Below are 13,944 nucleotides of genomic sequence, written 5' to 3' on the forward strand. Positions count from 1 at the left end.
CTAAAATACATATTCATGATGATAGCTTTGACTTCTCAATCTAAAATAAAGCACCTTACAAACTAAAGAGGATACCGAAACTCCCTAAAACTTTTCTTAAATGTAGATGCACAATTAAAACAAAGTCACACTGAACCATCCAAAGCCAAGTCAATTGGATTATCTTGTTTTAAACTTCATTAGGTTGATATAGATGAAAAATGAGACTTGCATAAGCTTCAAACGTATAAGCAAAGTAGACAAATATATTTCAAATAATTAGTTTGCATAGAAGACATATTGAAGAGGTAGTCTAATTGCAATTGGAAAATTTCCACCACCCATGAGCTATGTATGGACAATGAAAGAAAAGCATAGTACATTGCATATTGTTGTTTACATGAGTTTAGCGCCGATCTATATTTGTGACCTATTCATAAATGCTTGGTTTTTCATTCTCACAAATACAAGAAATAAAGGAAAAGAGGAAAGCGATGTTTTTTTGCCACTATATGTTTTGAAATTAATGTGCGTCATTTTCTAATGGTTTGCATTAGTATGTGGAGTTTAGAGTTTGTGATGTAGTTGGATAATATGTTCTGGTTCAAAGGTTGAGGTGATTTATGGTTAATCAATCTAGTACAACATAGTTGATTTGTTAACTTCTAGTTTTTAGATTATGTATTCAATCCATGCTATTTTAAGGTGCAACACTTCCTATCAAAGCATACAAAATTTGCAAACTTTGAAATAAACTAGAACTTCCTTTTTACCACCAACAAAAGTAGTAATATTATTTGTCAAATAGGGCCAACAACTAGGAAAAACACTATTGCAAGAAGGTTACCTTTTTTGGATGAATATCAGCCAATTGTCCCTTTTACTAGCCTTGTACTTCTAACATCCTCACGACAACCATAATGCACCTTTTATAGATCTTAATTGGCAATAGCTTTAGGATGGCTCCATCAACAACTCGATAACAACTTAATACGCAATAGTTGTAAGGTGGTCATCCACAACCATCAACTACTTCCAACATCTTCTTTCATGGATAAATACCAAAACACAATCAAATATCAAGGTAGACACCTGAGCAAAAACTTTATATGAATTTAAAGGAAACTACACACAAATCACTTTTAGTTGCCTAAAGGCCTTAGGTAAAACTGAGCAGAATTTTATTTAAGGTGAATAACTATTTTGAAGACGCAATTATAACTTCTAAGCTCTACCATGGACTCTGGAATTCCTAATTGTCAACACTCTTCTAATAACTACCCCTCTAATGATGGCCTACAGTCTCAAGAATCAATATCGTCAAATTTGTGCCAAAGCCTCTTCCCTAAAATAGAAGGAACACATCCTCTTCCTTCTAATTACATGAAGTATAGTAGGGATTAAGTTTGCCTAAACTTCCCCACTTTGTTCTTAGTGGGAATTTTTGAAAAAAAGCTATTCATAGTAGAATATTGTGGCTATTGGGAGGTGTAGCACACCAAGCATAAATGCTTTAGATGAACTTGATATCCAAATGTTGAAAGGATTAGAGGGGAATACCTAGCTTTAAAAGTAGCTAGATGTGACCATATCAGTTGCAACCCATATGAATTACCTTTGTGACAAAGATGGATGTTGTATGTAATTTATATTTGCATGTATTATAACAGGAGTGTGTGTGCATTACAACAAAAAGAAAATGTGAACATTTTTTTGTAGATCTTCAAATAATTATTGTCAAGCCGACTTCAATTTCTAAACATTTGTGACACAACTTTGGTGCATAGAGTTCTCCCATCTTCTTGCATTTATCTTAGGTTTGTACCATGCTAGACATATACCATTTTACGTTTGTTCCACGCTAAGGAAAAGTCAAATGAAAAGCTTATTTGTAAAAAAAGGTGACAATATCATAGTTACATGTGCTACATTGTCCTTAGAGTTAGGAGTTGTGAGAAGGCTCAATTAAATTGATTAAATGCTTATCGAATTTCTTTGGTAGAGGATGCAATGATAATTTCAACACTTCTACTGATTTCATACGAATCTAAAGTCCAAAATGGATTGAATTCAAACTTCCCACGTAAGCAATGAGAAAAATATAATATTTTGGCTTTGTGCTTTTCCCTCGAACACCAAGGTGGGGAAAACTCATGAGGAGGCTTTTAGATAAGGTAATGGCCTTATCCAGTCCTTCTTTTATCACATTGTCTAACCTTCTTCCACATTTTCCAAGTTCATTTGGTGATAACCAATTACCATTTATTCATAATTATTGGTTCAATTTATAAATAATGTATTTGTAAATTTAAATAGTGCAAACAAAGATATATATTGATGAGATATTTACCTCATTGATATAATAAGTTTGGAGAACTTGTAAGAAACCTTAAAAACAAAGGGACTTCTACCTAATAATTCTTTACTGGACCATGAGTTTCTATGCGATGAAATCCTTCTAATGACCATGTCCTAGATGAAGCTTGTTCTCAAAGCTTCCCCTATGATTTGGATCTCTTCCATCATTTTAAAGAGGCCCAATTGCAAAAAAGGATTCTCAACATTTTTAGCCTCTCCTACAAAAAACATAGTAAGGCTAAATATTTTGAACTTGCTAGCTTGGTCCTTGGTATGAAGCTCTACATACCAAGGGCTAAGTTAGGGAAACCAAATTTGTGGAAGAACCTTGTTTTCTAAAACAGGAGCTCTGAGAGATGGATTTAGTTGGTATTTCTATCAAGTAAAATGTCCAGACCTAAAACAGGCCCAGCACTAGCTTGAGGGCTCTAGTCAAGCCTCCTAAGCTCAACAAACCATCCTCACGGTCTCGTAGCTAGGACTGTTTGGAGGTTACACACTATTATAGATAAATCATGCATCTATATTGAGTTGTAATCCAATGGTATTACCCATCTCGACTCCAATAAAGGGAGTATCCAAACATACAGGTGATCAATAAAGAGCTCCCCCCAACAAAATGCTATGGCTCCTATGGCTCTCCTACACCTTGGGCATTGGCCCTAGGATGCACCATCTTACACGTAGAACATGAACATAGCAAAGTCCTCTCACAATATAAGCATAATGATCCAAGAGATTGTACATATTTCTCACTTAAATATTGAACTACCCTATAGCAAAGGGGAATCTTACACTCTCAACGTTGATTGTCACCTGAACATCTAATTGCCATGCATCTAGGAATTTATCTTCTGATACCATAGTTAAATTGCGTATGCAAAGTGTATGGCACTTCGTGCTCAAACAACTTAACTAAAAACCAGCCAACGTGAAGTGCACAAACAATCTTTTCATGATTTCTTTCTACTAGCGTTGTGCGGCATTGCTAAGAAACAACACTGGGCTAACCTGTGCTATTGAATCTCTTAAAACTTATATTAATCACATCCTATATGCTAAGATATGCAAAGAACTTAGTAAATCAATCAAATGTCTTTCCATTATTGCCCCACACCCCCTACCATTTAGATTTAAATTGCTTGCACCAATGTAGGGAGATTTCGTGGTGATTTTCCATAGAAACAAGCCCTAAAATAGGCACTTTAGTATATAAATGAAGGCAAATTGAGACAAACCCTCATGCTTGAACTTCATTATACATTCACAAAAATTCTCCTAATTTTCCATAAATTTTTCAATAATTTGCAAGTGTCTTCTCATCATATACACTAAGATTCACCATAAAAATTAAATAAAGATCACTTAATTGAAAATTCACATACGTACATCTCATATTTTGAGGAAATGGATCCATTGATGCAATTTTCCAACCATTGATGCTTCCAAATCACTGAGATAAAAAATAAATATTGAGAAAGTGCATCCTACCTCTTGAAAACACCTCTCTGAATATAAATTTGTCAGTTTGTAAGTGGCTTAGAGCATGTGGCATGTCCTAACATGTTCTCCTAATGTACATACACAACCTATCAAACATGTATAGATGGAGTCAGGATTATAAATTTTTTAAAAAGCTTGGGGGTATGCATGCACCTGCCACCAATCCATTTGGTTGTCCTAGTAATCAAAATAATGCTAGTAAAGCATCGTAACATCTACATTACGAGTTCACAAAAAGTAGATCCATAAAGGCAATACGATATATATTTCAAAGCTTTCTAAGCGTCATTTACTAAGCAAAATACTCTAAATTCATATGATAAGAACATCAAAAGCTTTTTCTCTCTTTCTTGAATTCTAAAATACATATTCATGATGATAGCTTTGACTTCTCAATCTAAAATAAAGCACCTTACAAACTAAAGAGGATACCGAAACTCCCTAAAACTTTTCTTAAATGTAGATGCACAATTAAAACAAAGTCACACTGAACCATCCAAAGCCAAGTCAATTGGATTATCTTGTTTTAAACTTCATTAGGTTGATATAGATGAAAAATGAGACTTGCATAAGCTTCAAACGTATAAGCAAAGTAGACAAATATATTTCAAATAATTAGTTTGCATAGAATACATATTGAAGAGGTAGTCTAATTGCAATTGGAAAATTTCCACCACCCATGAGCTATGTATGGACAATGAAAGAAAAGCATAGTTCATTGCATATTGTTGTTTACATGAGTTTAGCGCCGATCTATATTTGTGACCTATTCATAAATGCTTGGTTTTTCATTCTCACAAATACAAGAAATAAAGGAAAAGAGGAAAGCGATGTTTTTTTGCCACTATATGTTTTGAAATTAATGTGCGTCATTTTCTAATGGTTTGCATTAGTATGTGGAGTTTAGAGTTTGTGATGTAGTTGGATAATATGTTCTGGTTCAAAGGTTGAGGTGATTTATGGTTAATCAATCTAGTACAACATAGTTGATTTGTTAACTTCTAGTTTTTAGATTATGTATTCAATCCATGCTATTTTAAGGTGCAACACTTCCTATCAAAGCATACAAAATTTGCAAACTTTGAAATAAACTAGAACTTCCTTTCTACCACCAACAAAAGTAGTAATATTATTTGTCAAATAGGGCCAACAACTAGGAAAAACACTATTGCAAGAAGGTTGCCTTTTTTGGATGAATATCAGCCAATTGTCCCTTTTACTAGCCTTGTACTTCTAACATCCTCACGACAACCATAATGCACCTTTTATAGATCTTAATTGGCAATAGCTTTAGGATGGTTCCATCAACAACTCGATAACAACTTAATACGCAATAGTTGTAAGGTGGTCATCCACAACCATCAACTACTTCCAACATCTTCTTTCATGGATAAATACCAAAACACAATCAAATATCAAGGTAGACACCTGAGCAAAAACTTTATATGAATTTAAAGGAAACTACACACAAATCACTTTTAGTTGCCTAAAGGCCTTAGGTAAAACTGAGCAGAATTTTATTTAAGGTGAATAACTATTTTGAAGACGCAATTATAACTTCTAAGCTCTACCATGGACTCTGGAATTCCTAATTGTCAACACTCTTCTAATAACTACCCCTCTAATGATGGCCTACAGTCTCAAGAATCAATATCGTCAAATTTGTGCCAAAGCCTCTTCCCTAAAATAGAAGGAACACATCCTCTTCCTTCTAATTACATGAAGTATAGTAGGGATTAAGTTTGCCTAAACTTCCCCACTTTGTTCTTAGTGGGAATTTTTGAAAAAAAGCTATTCATAGTAGAATATTGTGGCTATTGGGAGGTGTAGCACACCAAGCATAAATGCTTTAGATGAACTTGATATCCAAATGTTGAAAGGATTAGAGGGGAATACCTAGCTTTAAAAGTAGCTAGATGTGACCATATCAGTTGCAACCCATATGAATTACCTTTGTGACAAAGATGGATGTTGTATGTAATTTATATTTGCATGTATTATAACAGGAGTGTGTGTGCATTACAACAAAAAGAAAATGTGAACATTTTTTTGTAGATCTTCAAATAATTATTGTCAAGCCGACTTCAATTTCTAAACATTTGTGACACAACTTTGGTGCATAGAGTTCTCCCATCTTCTTGCATTTATCTTAGGTTTGTACCATGCTAGACATATACCATTTTACGTTTGTTCCACGCTAAGGAAAAGTCAAATGAAAAGCTTATTTGTAAAAAAAGGTGACAATATCATAGTTACATGTGCTACATTGTCCTTAGAGTTAGGAGTTGTGAGAAGGCTCAATTAAATTGATTAAATGCTTATCGAATTTCTTTGGTAGAGGATGCAATGATAATTTCAACACTTCTACTGATTTCATACGAATCTAAAGTCCAAAATGGATTGAATTCAAACTTCCCACGTAAGCAATGAGAAAAATATAATATTTTGGCTTTGTGCTTTTCCCTCGAACACCAAGGTGGGGAAAACTCATGAGGAGGCTTTTAGATAAGGTAATGGCCTTATCCAGTCCTTCTTTTATCACATTGTCTAACCTTCTTCCACATTTTCCAAGTTCATTTGGTGATAACCAATTACCATTTATTCATAATTATTGGTTCAATTTATAAATAATGTATTTGTAAATTTAAATAGTGCAAACAAAGATATATATTGATGAGATATTTACCTCATTGATATAATAAGTTTGGAGAACTTGTAAGAAACCTTAAAAACAAAGGGACTTCTACCTAATAATTCTTTACTGGACCATGAGTTTCTATGCGATGAAATCCTTCTAATGACCATGTCCTAGATGAAGCTTGTTCTCAAAGCTTCCCCTATGATTTGGATCTCTTCCATCATTTTAAAGAGGCCCAATTGCAAAAAAGGATTCTCAACATTTTTAGCCTCTCCTACAAAAAACATAGTAAGGCTAAATATTTTGAACTTGCTAGCTTGGTCCTTGGTATGAAGCTCTACATACCAAGGGCTAAGTTAGGGAAACCAAATTTGTGGAAGAACCTTGTTTTCTAAAACAGGAGCTCTGAGAGATGGATTTAGTTGGTATTTCTATCAAGTAAAATGTCCAGACCTAAAACAGGCCCAGCACTAGCTTGAGGGCTCTAGTCAAGCCTCCTAAGCTCAACAAACCATCCTCACGGTCTCGTAGCTAGGACTGTTTGGAGGTTACACACTATTATAAATAAATCATGCATCTATATTGAGTTGTAATCCAATGGTATTACCCATCTCGACTCCAATAAAGGGAGTATCCAAACATACAGGTGATCAATAAAGAGCTCCCCCCAACAAAATGCTATGGCTCCTATGGCTCTCCTACACCTTGGGCATTGGCCCTAGGATGCACCATCTTACACGTAGAACATGAACATAGCAAAGTCCTCTCACAATATAAGCATAATGATCCAAGAGATTGTACATATTTCTCACTTAAATATTGAACTACCCTATAGCAAAGGGGAATCTTACACTCTCAACGTTGATTGTCACCTGAACATCTAATTGCCATGCATCTAGGAATTTATCTTCTGATACCATAGTTAAATTGCGTATGCAAAGTGTATGGCACTTCGTGCTCAAACAACTTAACTAAAAACCAGCCAACGTGAAGTGCACAAACAATCTTTTCATGATTTCTTTCTACTAGCGTTGTGCGGCATTGCTAAGAAACAACACTGGGCTAACCTGTGCTATTGAATCTCTTAAAACTTATATTAATCACATCCTATATGCTAAGATATGCAAAGAACTTAGTAAATCAATCAAATGTCTTTCCATTATTGCCCCACACCCCCTACCATTTAGATTTAAATTGCTTGCACCAATGTAGGGAGATTTCGTGGTGATTTTCCATAGAAACAAGCCCTAAAATAGGCACTTTAGTATATAAATGAAGGCAAATTGAGACAAACCCTCATGCTTGAACTTCATTATACATTCACAAAAATTCTCCTAATTTTCCATAAATTTTTCAATAATTTGCAAGTGTCTTCTCATCATATACACTAAGATTCACCATAAAAATTAAATAAAGATCACTTAATTGAAAATTCACATACGTACATCTCATATTTTGAGGAAATGGATCCATTGATGCAATTTTCCAACCATTGATGCTTCCAAATCACTGAGATAAAAAATAAATATTGAGAAAGTGCATCCTACCTCTTGAAAACACCTCTCTGAATATAAATTTGTCAGTTTGTAAGTGGCTTAGAGCATGTGGCATGTCCTAACATGTTCTCCTAATGTACATACACAACCTATCAAACATGTATAGATGGAGTCAGGATTATAAATTTTTTAAAAAGCTTGGGGGTATGCATGCACCTGCCACCAATCCATTTGGTTGTCCTAGTAATCAAAATAATGCTAGTAAAGCATCGTAACATCTACATTACGAGTTCACAAAAAGTAGATCCATAAAGGCAATACGATATATATTTCAAAGCTTTCTAAGCTTCATTTACTAAGCAAAATACTCTAAATTCATATGATAAGAACATCAAAAGCTTTTTCTCTCTTTCTTGAATTCTAAAATACATATTCATGATGATAGCTTTGACTTCTCAATCTAAAATAAAGCACCTTACAAACTAAAGAGGATACCGAAACTCCCTAAAACTTTTCTTAAATGTAGATGCACAATTAAAACAAAGTCACACTGAACCATCCAAAGCCAAGTCAATTGGATTATCTTGTTTTAAACTTCATTAGGTTGATATAGATGAAAAATGAGACTTGCATAAGCTTCAAACGTATAAGCAAAGTAGACAAATATATTTCAAATAATTAGTTTGCATAGAATACATATTGAAGAGGTAGTCTAATTGCAATTGGAAAATTTCCACCACCCATGAGCTATGTATGGACAATGAAAGAAAAGCATAGTTCATTGCATATTGTTGTTTACATGAGTTTAGCGCCGATCTATATTTGTGACCTATTCATAAATGCTTGGTTTTTCATTCTCACAAATACAAGAAATAAAGGAAAAGAGGAAAGCGATGTTTTTTTGCCACTATATGTTTTGAAATTAATGTGCGTCATTTTCTAATGGTTTGCATTAGTATGTGGAGTTTAGAGTTTGTGATGTAGTTGGATAATATGTTCTGGTTCAAAGGTTGAGGTGATTTATGGTTAATCAATCTAGTACAACATAGTTGATTTGTTAACTTCTAGTTTTTAGATTATGTATTCAATCCATGCTATTTTAAGGTGCAACACTTCCTATCAAAGCATACAAAATTTGCAAACTTTGAAATAAACTAGAACTTCCTTTCTACCACCAACAAAAGTAGTAATATTATTTGTCAAATAGGGCCAACAACTAGGAAAAACACTATTGCAAGAAGGTTGCCTTTTTTGGATGAATATCAGCCAATTGTCCCTTTTACTAGCCTTGTACTTCTAACATCCTCACGACAACCATAATGCACCTTTTATAGATCTTAATTGGCAATAGCTTTAGGATGGTTCCATCAACAACTCGATAACAACTTAATACGCAATAGTTGTAAGGTGGTCATCCACAACCATCAACTACTTCCAACATCTTCTTTCATGGATAAATACCAAAACACAATCAAATATCAAGGTAGACACCTGAGCAAAAACTTTATATGAATTTAAAGGAAACTACACACAAATCACTTTTAGTTGCCTAAAGGCCTTAGGTAAAACTGAGCAGAATTTTATTTAAGGTGAATAACTATTTTGAAGACGCAATTATAACTTCTAAGCTCTACCATGGACTCTGGAATTCCTAATTGTCAACACTCTTCTAATAACTACCCCTCTAATGATGGCCTACAGTCTCAAGAATCAATATCGTCAAATTTGTGCCAAAGCCTCTTCCCTAAAATAGAAGGAACACATCCTCTTCCTTCTAATTACATGAAGTATAGTAGGGATTAAGTTTGCCTAAACTTCCCCACTTTGTTCTTAGTGGGAATTTTTGAAAAAAAGCTATTCATAGTAGAATATTGTGGCTATTGGGAGGTGTAGCACACCAAGCATAAATGCTTTAGATGAACTTGATATCCAAATGTTGAAAGGATTAGAGGGGAATACCTAGCTTTAAAAGTAGCTAGATGTGACCATATCAGTTGCAACCCATATGAATTACCTTTGTGACAAAGATGGATGTTGTATGTAATTTATATTTGCATGTATTATAACAGGAGTGTGTGTGCATTACAACAAAAAGAAAATGTGAACATTTTTTTGTAGATCTTCAAATAATTATTGTCAAGCCGACTTCAATTTCTAAACATTTGTGACACAACTTTGGTGCATAGAGTTCTCCCATCTTCTTGCATTTATCTTAGGTTTGTACCATGCTAGACATATACCATTTTACGTTTGTTCCACGCTAAGGAAAAGTCAAATGAAAAGCTTATTTGTAAAAAAAGGTGACAATATCATAGTTACATGTGCTACATTGTCCTTAGAGTTAGGAGTTGTGAGAAGGCTCAATTAAATTGATTAAATGCTTATCGAATTTCTTTGGTAGAGGATGCAATGATAATTTCAACACTTCTACTGATTTCATACGAATCTAAAGTCCAAAATGGATTGAATTCAAACTTCCCACGTAAGCAATGAGAAAAATATAATATTTTGGCTTTGTGCTTTTCCCTCGAACACCAAGGTGGGGAAAACTCATGAGGAGGCTTTTAGATAAGGTAATGGCCTTATCCAGTCCTTCTTTTATCACATTGTCTAACCTTCTTCCACATTTTCCAAGTTCATTTGGTGATAACCAATTACCATTTATTCATAATTATTGGTTCAATTTATAAATAATGTATTTGTAAATTTAAATAGTGCAAACAAAGATATATATTGATGAGATATTTACCTCATTGATATAATAAGTTTGGAGAACTTGTAAGAAACCTTAAAAACAAAGGGACTTCTACCTAATAATTCTTTACTGGACCATGAGTTTCTATGCGATGAAATCCTTCTAATGACCATGTCCTAGATGAAGCTTGTTCTCAAAGCTTCCCCTATGATTTGGATCTCTTCCATCATTTTAAAGAGGCCCAATTGCAAAAAAGGATTCTCAACATTTTTAGCCTCTCCTACAAAAAACATAGTAAGGCTAAATATTTTGAACTTGCTAGCTTGGTCCTTGGTATGAAGCTCTACATACCAAGGGCTAAGTTAGGGAAACCAAATTTGTGGAAGAACCTTGTTTTCTAAAACAGGAGCTCTGAGAGATGGATTTAGTTGGTATTTCTATCAAGTAAAATGTCCAGACCTAAAACAGGCCCAGCACTAGCTTGAGGGCTCTAGTCAAGCCTCCTAAGCTCAACAAACCATCCTCACGGTCTCGTAGCTAGGACTGTTTGGAGGTTACACACTATTATAAATAAATCATGCATCTATATTGAGTTGTAATCCAATGGTATTACCCATCTCGACTCCAATAAAGGGAGTATCCAAACATACAGGTGATCAATAAAGAGCTCCCCCCAACAAAATGCTATGGCTCCTATGGCTCTCCTACACCTTGGGCATTGGCCCTAGGATGCACCATCTTACACGTAGAACATGAACATAGCAAAGTCCTCTCACAATATAAGCATAATGATCCAAGAGATTGTACATATTTCTCACTTAAATATTGAACTACCCTATAGCAAAGGGGAATCTTACACTCTCAACGTTGATTGTCACCTGAACATCTAATTGCCATGCATCTAGGAATTTATCTTCTGATACCATAGTTAAATTGCGTATGCAAAGTGTATGGCACTTCGTGCTCAAACAACTTAACTAAAAACCAGCCAACGTGAAGTGCACAAACAATCTTTTCATGATTTCTTTCTACTAGCGTTGTGCGGCATTGCTAAGAAACAACACTGGGCTAACCTGTGCTATTGAATCTCTTAAAACTTATATTAATCACATCCTATATGCTAAGATATGCAAAGAACTTAGTAAATCAATCAAATGTCTTTCCATTATTTCCCCACACCCCCTACCATTTAGATTTAAATTGCTTGCACCAATGTAGGGAGATTTCGTGGTGATTTTCCATAGAAACAAGCCCTAAAATAGGCACTTTAGTATATAAATGAAGGCAAACTGAGACAAACCCTCATGCTTGAACTTCATTATACATTCACAAAAATTCTCCTAATTTTCCATAAATTTTTCAATAATTTGCAAGTGTCTTCTCATCATATACACTAAGATTCACCATAAAAATTAAATAAAGATCACTTAATTGAAAATTCACATACGTACATCTCATATTTTGAGGAAATGGATCCATTGATGCAATTTTCCAACCATTGATGCTTCCAAATCACTGAGATAAAAAATAAATATTGAGAAAGTGCATCCTACCTCTTGAAAACACCTCTCTGAATATAAATTTGTCAGTTTGTAAGTGGCTTAGAGCATGTGGCATGTCCTAACATGTTCTCCTAATGTACATACACAACCTATCAAACATGTATAGATGGAGTCAGGATTATAAATTTTTTAAAAAGCTTGGGGGTATGCATGCACCTGCCACCAATCCATTTGGTTGTCCTAGTAATCAAAATAATGCTAGTAAAGCATCGTAACATCTACATTACGAGTTCACAAAAAGTAGATCCATAAAGGCAATACGATATATATTTCAAAGCTTTCTAAGCTTCATTTACTAAGCAAAATACTCTAAATTCATATGATAAGAACATCAAAAGCTTTTTCTCTCTTTCTTGAATTCTAAAATACATATTCATGATGATAGCTTTGACTTCTCAATCTAAAATAAAGCACCTTACAAACTAAAGAGGATACCGAAACTCCCTAAAACTTTTCTTAAATGTAGATGCACAATTAAAACAAAGTCACACTGAACCATCCAAAGCCAAGTCAATTGGATTATCTTGTTTTAAACTTCATTAGGTTGATATAGATGAAAAATGAGACTTGCATAAGCTTCAAACGTATAAGCAAAGTAGACAAATATATTTCAAATAATTAGTTTGCATAGAATACATATTGAAGAGGTAGTCTAATTGCAATTGGAAAATTTCCACCACCCATGAGCTATGTATGGACAATGAAAGAAAAGCATAGTTCATTGCATATTGTTGTTTACATGAGTTTAGCGCCGATCTATATTTGTGACCTATTCATAAATGCTTGGTTTTTCATTCTCACAAATACAAGAAATAAAGGAAAAGAGGAAAGCGATGTTTTTTTGCCACTATATGTTTTGAAATTAATGTGCGTCATTTTCTAATGGTTTGCATTAGTATGTGGAGTTTAGAGTTTGTGATGTAGTTGGATAATATGTTCTGGTTCAAAGGTTGAGGTGATTTATGGTTAATCAATCTAGTACAACATAGTTGATTTGTTAACTTCTAGTTTTTAGATTATGTATTCAATCCATGCTATTTTAAGGTGCAACACTTCCTATCAAAGCATACAAAATTTGCAAACTTTGAAATAAACTAGAACTTCCTTTCTACCACCAACAAAAGTAGTAATATTATTTGTCAAATAGGGCCAACAACTAGGAAAAACACTATTGCAAGAAGGTTGCCTTTTTTGGATGAATATCAGCCAATTGTCCCTTTTACTAGCCTTGTACTTCTAACATCCTCACGACAACCATAATGCACCTTTTATAGATCTTAATTGGCAATAGCTTTAGGATGGTTCCATCAACAACTCGATAACAACTTAATACGCAATAGTTGTAAGGTGGTCATCCACAACCATCAACTACTTCCAACATCTTCTTTCATGGATAAATACCAAAACACAATCAAATATCAAGGTAGACACCTGAGCAAAAACTTTATATGAATTTAAAGGAAACTACACACAAATCACTTTTAGTTGCCTAAAGGCCTTAGGTAAAACTGAGCAGAATTTTATTTAAGGTGAATAACTATTTTGAAGACGCAATTATAACTTCTAAGCTCTACCATGGACTCTGGAATTCCTAATTGTCAACACTCTTCTAATAACTACCCCTCTAATGATGGCCTACAGTCTCAAGAATCAATATCGTCAAATTTGTGCCAAAGCCTCTTCCCTAAAATAGAAGGAACACATCCTCTTCCT

The sequence above is a fragment of the Lygodium microphyllum genome, chromosome 15 (assembly GCF_053477565.2).
Source record: "Lygodium microphyllum isolate KBCC chromosome 15, Lygodium_microphyllum_v1.1.10, whole genome shotgun sequence".
In the NCBI taxonomy this organism is placed as follows: domain Eukaryota; kingdom Viridiplantae; phylum Streptophyta; class Polypodiopsida; order Schizaeales; family Lygodiaceae; genus Lygodium; species Lygodium microphyllum.